Genomic DNA, 9,609 nt, shown 5'->3' with positions numbered 1-9,609 from the left:
TTCACCCTCTGTGTCCTCCTTGCAAGTTCCCTTGGCCGTCAGGAAGAAAAAACTAATTCCATCTTGAGTATCAATTTGTCCTACTATTCTTAGATTCTGCTAGTCATGTTTTTTACTGAAATGTTTGCCCCCCCCCCTAGAATGGACTTCCGTTCAAGGTTGGGGGAACAATGCTCCCTGCCCCCCCTGTGGTTGCGGCACTGTTTGTGAGTTCCTCTTCATCAATTTGACGTCATCCTCATGGTAGCTAGAAGTGGCAGAAAAGCTAAGTAACAAAAATTAAATATCCATTCCCCCTCTCTACTGCATGAATCACTATTACCAAATGGTAGACTTGGGAAACCAAAAATTAAGTAGTTCAAACTTCATAGCAACACATCCAAGAAAAACATCCAAACACATTAGGCACCTTTAATATAAGACTTCTCAAAATGTCGTAACTGTTCTAGATACTGAAAATTACGAACTAATTTCTCAGTGTCTGAATCCTAGTACAACATTATTCGGAATCTCACACACCTCATTAAATCACAAAAGCAATAAGTGTCTTTGTTAGGTTGCTAGAGTAATGTAGGATATAATTGTAATGATTAGTGAGAATATCAGGTATTCTGTATAGTTCACAGGGGAGGCAGTTGCCCCCCCCCCCTGCCCCCCTCTAGCTACGGGCCTGAGTTCTCGAATATTTCACTCTGATTTGAGCCTGAACACCACTAATGTGTCTTGTCCTCTCATGTTATGTTTGCAGCTCTTATGCTTCGGAAGTTCCGCTGTCGTCAATGTCTTCAGCTTTGGACCCGAACTAGAACTAGTAGTAGACTTTGTTACTTTATGGTATTTAGTCCTTTTCATTTTCGAATCACTAGATCTTATAAAGCAACCAATGGACACTGACTGATCACTAATCGACTGCATGAATTGCCACACTTACCTCTGAAGTCTTATTAACAGATTCTGTTGTACAGATCAACCGCGAAATTGAAGCCGCGTATTTATACCTTCATCATATTCTATATAATGAGGGTATATAAAAACTATTCGTTAATATTGCCAGTAGTTCGACTCCTTCTCTTATTCAATAACGTTCCCTCTCGCGCCTTCCACAGATTAAAAATTACAACGAATCGTCCTACGTGTGGCGCTACCTTTGTTGTGCAGCTTCCAAATGCTAACAAGTCTCTACATAGTGTTCAAGTTCGCTGCGACAACACCGAAAGAGCAAGAAAAATGTACGTGCAATATTATCAAAAACAGGATTATAGAACATTCTCCGTCTTGCCTTGATAAGTATTTCTCTCCTTAAATCATCGTCACATCATTCAAGAAGACAAAAACCTAATTTTATGTAGTGTAAACTGAAAAAAATCCTGGTGGGGGTCCCTCGAGCCACCTGATCCCCACCTTGGATACGCGCTATTAACAATAACAGGGTTATAGAACATCCTCCGTCTTGTCTCGATAATTATTTATCTCGAATTATCATCACATTATTCAAGAAGCCAAAAACCTACGTAATTTTATCTAGTGTAAACAGAAAAATATCCTGAAAGGAGGGAGGGGGCCTCGAGCCCCTGATGCCCACCTTGAATACCTGCTATTTACAATAATAGGGTTATACGTAGAACATTCTCCGTCTTGCCTCGATAATTATTTCTCGTTAAATTAACGTCAGATTATTTTATTTCACACCACAAGAAACAAAAAATCTAATTTTATCTAGTGTAAACCGAATGCATTCGGGAGGGGCTCGAGACCCCTACCCCCCCCCCCCTTCGATACGTGCCTGAAGTTACTACAACTCTGTAAAATGATTAACTGGATACTCTTCCAGCTGCAAATTATTGTTGTCCTTGTTTGTTCCTGAGAAGGGAGTTTGGAACAGTTCGGGTTTTGTCACAATTTCTACAAATCTAGCGGACGTCATGAAAAAACTCGGCCATCTGAATGTAATTATTTCATTGAGGACGTTTGAATTACAAGAATACTCAACTCTACATAAAAATGTCAACGTAATATACAAATAGAGAGATGAAACAGGATTCGACCAAACATTTATTTCCTCTGATCACTCATAAATTGCTTTCATTATTTTTTTCTTTTTTGTGCATCAACAATTTTGTTTTTAATGTTTTATTTACATTATATCATATTTGCTTTAACAATGTTATTGTCATAATTTTAACGTTCTTCATGTATGTCACTTCTGACAATTTGTAACATATGTATCGTATATTTATTTAGTTCATTTCAGTAAGGGTTGAATTTTAATTTGTCTACTGCATTATATTAGGAGGTGGGGGGGGGGGTGGCAATGCAGGTCACCTGTTCCCCTGCCTGATTTAGCACCGCACGCCACTGGATTATACTTTCCTCAAACTTTTGATCTTACCAATTATTGACCAGGTTGAGAAGAGCAGAGCTCTTATACTGTCTCTGAGGAAGTTCGTAGTTTTGTCTATGTCCTTTGCAAGTCTTTATAACATTTAACTTTCAGCCTTTCTCAAGGGGCACTTCACACCCATTTTTTAACTCGGGTATGGGTTCGATATGGTGGAGACCCATAGAGTTTTGGATCCCACATTAAACTGTAGGTTCAACCCAATTAGCCTTTCTGTGCATAAAGTAGAACTAAAAGAACAGTTCAAACTCAAGTAAGGATATTAGATAAGAGGATTCTTCCTCACATACCTTGAATGGCCCAATATGGTCATATACTATGCGTACAAGCCCTAAAATTCATTCCAAGCACCTTACTTCCAATTACATATATAAATCATATTGTTAGTATTAAACGTATAGAATATAGAGTAAAAGACTATAAGAAATCCTTAAAACCCTACATCAATTAATTTCCACTGTATTGAATATTATCGTAATATGGACGGGTTAAAGTTAGTGGTGCAAGTCACTTTTTTTTAAAAGAAAAAATAAGACAGACACAGAATCCAGATCGATATAAGTCAATCTGTTAACAGAAAACGTGAAGTAAATCAGAGATTCATTCAACTGTCAACAGATGACAGTTTAAGGTCTAGTGATAAAGGAAACAGCTGTTGTGTTGATCAGCAAAGTGCTGTGAGTTAGACTTTTGTTTCATTTTAAGAAAGTGGCTTACAGCACTGTAACTTTAACCCGTCCATATTGTTAATGAAATTCCATGAGACAAACCATTGATAGTCATACTGATAGGTTTCTTGCGGACACTCACTATGGTGACATGTTATACTTCACCAAGAATGAATTTACATGTTGAAATACTCCAGAAGAAGAGAATAGTTTCAGAGTAAGTACAATACTCTTAATGATTTAGTACTCATACTGTGAAAATGTAAAACATTATATTATATTGCTAATAACAAATGTAAGGGAAAATAAACAAACATTGTTATTCAGGTATACATATATTTATTGAATCACTAGTAATTAATATATTTTGCATAAGGTACGATGATCTCATTGAGGTCCTACAGACTTTCACTGGAATAAAAGTTACTGAAATTATTGAAGCATCATTAACACACTCAAACATTTCCATAGTAGGTTCACATATGTACAGTCTCAAACAGAAAAATGTGTGCATTTTATTTCCTTTAATCAAACTGTTCAATTATTTTGCAGGACTGTTTAGCTGAAAATCATATAATTTGTTTTCATCCACCCTGCTTGGAATATTTAGTGAAACATTAAATACAAGCAATGTATTGTGTTGTTAGGTGTTATGTACTTTAAGCAAAATTTATCTCTAAAGCATATATTTTTTTTAATCCAGAAAAGGGAAAATACCTTTTCTTATGCACGAGCCGTTACTGATGACAATGTTATTCCATACGAAATGCAATATACTTACTTGGTTCTACATCTGGGTATGCATCATGCACTAACGTATTTCTATTACAATTCATAAACATTTTCTCTCAAAAATGTTCTCCACAAACTCTGTAATTTCTGTATGCTTTGTGCCATATTTTCTCCAACCATATATCAGCTCTACGAAAAATAAAAGATGAGAAATTATTTTAGAAACACATAAATATACAACACAAAGCATTCTGCATTTTATGTCACTCAAGAAAGATAAATTCCATGGTGCAAGAGTTTTGTGAGCTAAGGTCAAAGCTTGTCATCACAAAGAAAAGTTACTGAAAATGAATATGCATTAGATCACTATCTGTATCTGTTGAATACAGTACAAGAGTAGTGTCAAATATATAAGGTACCAATCTGTAAGTTTTAAGTATGTCAAGTTTGGCCCAAGTTTCTTTTGTTTCATTGTGATTTCATCATGATACGAATGCAATTTTAACATGGTTAGATTTAGATTTACTTCTGTTAACACATACTGTACTGCGGAGCTTTAGCGATTACTTACGATTTGGTTCAATGTATGCTTTCGTAGTTAGGTTAGGCAAGCCAGGTTTAATTATCTTAGCATTTTAAATAAATTCCCTAAATTCATTCTACTAAGGTTCCGATTTACTTTTACATTAATTCCCACTAGTCTACGATACTTACAGTTGCTTGTCAATGGAAAATACATTGTTCTTGGGAAGCACACATGCTTGCGTAAGGTAATTTTTAAGTAGTTTTTTTCTACCTAAATAACTTATTTTTAAAAATCAAGAGTGTGCTAATTACTTTAAGGAAGGTTCAAATTTCGTGTGACAATGATTGCTAAAATTCTATGATAATTAGTCTTCCTGCTAAGAGAATTTTTTTAAAAAAATCATAGAACGATAGGAACCGTTACCTTACGTTTCATCGCTTTTTTCATCTCCTGTACATGTTGACAAAGTTTTATATGCTAGAAGAAATAAACTTCATGCAGTAGCGAATAGGAGCGCAATAACTTGCAACTTTCTTCATTATAACATGCACAAATGAGCTTTTCTGAACTTCAAACAAACTTCAAGTCATTCCCACTATTCTCGTTGGCTTCCTATCCTCCTGTGTAACTTATAAATAAGCATTAAGTTACAAAATCGAACCTTTACCCTTTGAGACTTTTTTTTTACACATGGTTTTTACTAAAATTAAGCAAAATACAGAATACGAAGACTTGCTAGGAATTATTCTCCATGGAAACTAACTTTATGGGAATGATTTTCACATAAAGAGTGAGCAGAATTCATAAATAACTAACCTTTCAGGATTTGGTCGAACACGAAAAAAGAGAGCTCTGGACTCCTCTTCTGACAGTTTTACAATAAAAAGCTGTACAATAAGCCATTGTTTTTCTTTTCTGTTCTTCTACATCCTTATTTAAATAGTTAGTGTATGTCCATCACAGATCATATGGAATGATGTTACGTCATGTAGAAGTAGTGACTTTAAAAATACGATTTTTCTTATACATGTTTAAGAAGGGAAAGGCATTTAATAAAATACAAAATCAGGTACAATTGATCATCATTGATTATTACAGACCTAAACTAAATTTTTAATGAGAAAATTATGATTTAGCATCGATGATGTTGCCGACTGGTAGCTGGTTAGTTCATGCACGGACAAATGAATTCTGAAATTTACCTTGTTTTTGCACCCAGTGTGCCTGACTGTACTACTCAAAATTGTGTTATATTCATAAACGATGATGCATCCAAGTAGACACACACACATACATACATACATGCATTCATTTCACATGCTTGTTTGTTTGATTAAGTTTATTTTACTTCTCTTTTCTGCAGTGGCGTGGCGTGGATTTTTAAAAGTGTTACCGGTTATCAGTAGGACATTTAAGGGAGACTTGGGCGCCTCCCCACCTCATCCCCCCCATTGTCTTCCAAGTAGTTCATATAATATTAATCTGGTACGTATGCAATTCAATACTAGATTTTGGTAAAGTTATTAATCAGGAAAAAAATGTTGACATAAGGACTAAAGTGAAATTGCAAACATTGGTTGTTGACACAATAATACGTAATTTGATACTTACAGAAACATCGAAGGCTACTTATAGAGCAGATCAATCCGACTTTGAAAATAGTTATATGATGCTGGGATCCCGGGTTCGAAACCTAGCTTGGGCATGGGCGTTTGTGAAGTCTATTCATCAATTTAATCATATCATCACTCATCCCCATCTTCGCAAATTAGCCAAAAGTGGCACAAGCGAAGCAAAATCAATCAAATCAAATCAAAAAACTTCTATGATGCTGTCATAAAGAGAAGTTTTTCATTTGAATTTGAATTTTTGGGTGCGTCATGGTCATGGTTCATGTTATCCACATCTGAATTCGACACGTTTTTTTTTTTCACCCGAAAATAGAGTACATGGCCAACAAAAGAGTTTCGACAACTGCACACATCCACATAACCACAGATAGTCGTTATACCACGAAACATTGAAATGTCGGTCATATCCAGCAGACGACTTGGTTTTTAAATCGTTCAAAATAGGCTTTGGCCTCCCTTTCGCCACAATTTCGATTTTTTTCTGCAAAATAACGAACCGAAAGATTGCTTCAAAATATCTTCTATCGCACGATTACACACACTGTCCAGATAGGATGAACCCGCCACCTCGGAACTCGGAGCAAGCTTCATTAATTAATTGACAATGCCCGAAAACAACATAAAGACGAAAGACACCAGTCACAAAACTCCCACTGCACAGTCCCTCCCACAAACCGTTGTTTACTTTTGTAACATGTAAAGCACCCTCCTTGCCCCCTCCCCTCTCAGCATCGGCCCTTCCCCAATATTTCCTTCGGAACCTGCAAGAAGACCAGTTCTACTACTGTTGCCATCTTAGTTCCTGTGAAACCAGATTTGCCCAAATGGCGAAACTTTTCGTTTCAAATAAGACGTATGTAGAGTAGATGTAGTCTTCATCTGTTTCCTAACTACTCCCACTCCCATGTTTCGCTAAATCCACTGAAATCTCATTTCTGACACCACTACTATTTCGTATATTTTACGTCCTTTGCTATCTTTAAGGCTTTCGCTTTATAGGATAATCGTGACGATGAGGATGCATGGTGAATTATTGAAATAAAATTATTATTTCTTTGTGTATGTAATTATTAATTTTTATAATTATGTAAGTAAAATAATAACAACGAACATTAAAATAACTATTTCTTGCTGAGGATTCGAACCTGCGACACCTGACACTTCAGAGCGTGCTAAGATAACAATCGGGAAATTATGCTTGTAAGTATTGTTTTCACCCAAAAACAGTTCTACCACCTCAAAAACATTGCTTCAATCCGAAATTATTGCATTCCTGCGACAACGTATGTCAATCTCAATCAGTATTATCAACAATTATCACAAATTCCTGTAACCGAAATAATATTATATGTGTGAAATATAGAATTTTAGGTTGACATTTTTAGAAGGACAGCGGACCCCTTGACCATTCCCATCCCCATGATGTCGAAGAAGGACAAAGAGGACTTTCGTAATCGCTGATATTTAGAGTAAATAGAAAATATCACTTGGTAGTTTGCTTTTCCCCCATTCTGATTTGATTTTTTAAAATTTTGATTTGGCGATTTAAGTCCCCTCATGCACAGTAATGTTAATCGGGACAGTTTAAAGCGGGATCCGAACCACTTGTGCCTCCACCGGGTATCGAACCCGGAATCCCTTGATTACAAGGCGGCGACGCTACCACTGCGCCATCGTTCCCCAGTGTGACTGGACACCTTCAGAGTAAGATAGACCCGATTAGGCGACTTAGCTCTTTTCTGTCAATTGAATATGGCAACACTGGTATGTTTCCGGTAAGGATCGCCGGCAACTGCGCCGGCTAAACAGGCATGCGAAAAACCCGCCTTCTCCTCCCGCGGCCAGTCTTTGCCGCAACGCGAAGTCTTCCTTGCGTGGGCTCAGGGCCCTTTCCTCATGTTGCCTGAGGAGTGTACCGGATCAGTCCTCCTCTTCGCTTTTGCCGGTGTCAGAAAAAATGTCAGTCTGCAATGTTTACTTTACGACAATATTACCAGTTTATGTACGTAATAATATTTTAAGACGGGTTCTTCAATTCTTCATATTTTGGTGTTACCTGCGGTAACAGCGGCTAAATGCACGCCACGCCTCTGCTTTTCTGCTACATTTGGATAACCATGAAGATGAGGGTACCATCGACCCTCTGTACCCCCCCCCCCCATTAAGGTGATTTTTGTGTAATTTAAGAAGATTATGTTCTATGCGAACGATTTGTGTTGTTTTTAGCTTTAGATGTATTATAGTGGAGTAATGAGAGTTTTTTGATGGGACTATTTACAACGTCATTTTCATCCTTGCCATCTGCATTTGACATGAAGGAACATGTTGTTACGTTGTTTGTGTTTTGTAAGTTGGAGCCAGGTTGGAAATATCGGAGATTGAAGGTTGGCAATCCTGGTGTTACGTCAGGGAATGCGAGATTTACTGCAGACCATGTTTCGGTAGACGAGGGATGCCTACGAGCATAGATTAGGTAGCCTTAGCATAAATACAATGACAAATTATTATTTAGGCTAAGAGAACTAAACCTAGCTAGCCTAACCTACCAACGTAGGCACTTAGCCTAAAATTAAAAAGCTATCTATTGTGATGCCAGATCACAAGGTTGCTAAAGTGTTGTGCAATAAGTGAGACCCTTGTGTTGTGGCGTCAGACAAGGAATGCTGCATTTATTTTAGTTGTTTATATGATTTTTTTTCATTGCATTTTCAGTTGTATAGATAAAAAAAAATCATTACTGACAAGAGTACTGTTTACAGAGAGCAATATACTGAACACAATAAAATATGTTAGTTGTAAAATTATATTACTGAAAACATTAACAGTACAGTTCAACTACTTAAGATAGAGGAAGCAGTTGGACTACCAAAAACAGTAGAAAACATTAGTAGTACAGTTCAGCTACCGAAAACAGTAGCATTACAGTTCATCTACTGAAAACAGTAGATGTTTCAAAACACCCATTGATCTACTGAAAACAGTAGACAAGAATTTTCAGTAGGGTAACCATAGAGGTGGAATCTCCTCCCCCCTGCCCTTTCTGGTTGCTAATATTTGGTACTACTTTTGGGGTGATGATCCAAGAGGAGTATATCCGAAGAGGTGGCATTAAAATACTAAGGTCTCAAACACTTGGCCCGCTCCTCGATTTTTATAAGGTCATCTCGGCATTGGACACCTATCAGTGAATAATTAAAACTGATATTCATATTGTTATTACAGGCAGTGTATTTGATATATTTTTTCAATGGGAGGTATTTCAGTAACTTCTCTTGAATCATCAGGATATATATATCTCCTCCCACCCAAAAGTAGTACCAAATATTAGCAACCAGAAAAGAAAAGGGGGGGGGATTCCACCTCTAGGGTTAACTAGGATTAAGCACCTGTAAATATAACTTTCCAGAACTTTTTAAACAAACACAGGCCTAACTGAAAGCATGTTAAGCTTTGAGGAAAGTAGCAGTAAGTGACAGATACTTTCAAAAAGCAACTTTTCAAACATTGAAACATTGTACATTTTTGTGCTAAAACCAAACTTTACACAGTTCTCAGGCTTTATTGCCACTGAGACTTCACCTTCAGCAAGTGACCCACTTTTCTCTAATCTATGTGGATACCTTTAGTGCAGGGAACCCATTAGCTGGTTAATGA

This window comes from Lepisma saccharinum, chromosome 23 (assembly GCF_977018435.1).
Source record: "Lepisma saccharinum chromosome 23, izLepSacc3.1, whole genome shotgun sequence".
Taxonomy (NCBI): Eukaryota; Metazoa; Arthropoda; class Insecta; order Zygentoma; family Lepismatidae; genus Lepisma; species Lepisma saccharinum.
This window is presented reverse-complemented; position numbering follows the sequence as displayed.